This window comes from Penaeus monodon, chromosome 15 (genome assembly GCF_015228065.2).
Source record: "Penaeus monodon isolate SGIC_2016 chromosome 15, NSTDA_Pmon_1, whole genome shotgun sequence".
NCBI classification, from domain to species: Eukaryota; Metazoa; Arthropoda; class Malacostraca; order Decapoda; family Penaeidae; genus Penaeus; species Penaeus monodon.
Genome location: NC_051400.1, coordinates 49,484,142 through 49,484,363, shown reverse-complemented (window position 1 = coordinate 49,484,363; position 222 = coordinate 49,484,142).

Below are 222 nucleotides of genomic sequence, written 5' to 3'. Positions count from 1 at the left end.
CCTTCTCCTTGAACTGAAAGAATTTCCGGGTCTCGTTCTTAGCAGATTTTTGTCCTTCCCTTCCATTTCTTCTTGTGATTCTTCTTGTTTATGTTCTTACCGTTTCTCTTTTTTTCTTCTTCTTGGAATTATTTCGCTTCTTTCTCTTCCTTTGGCTAGTTTGCTTCTCTTCTTTTAATTCGAGTTTTGGCTTGGCGGTTTGCTTTTCATTTAGAGGGCTGC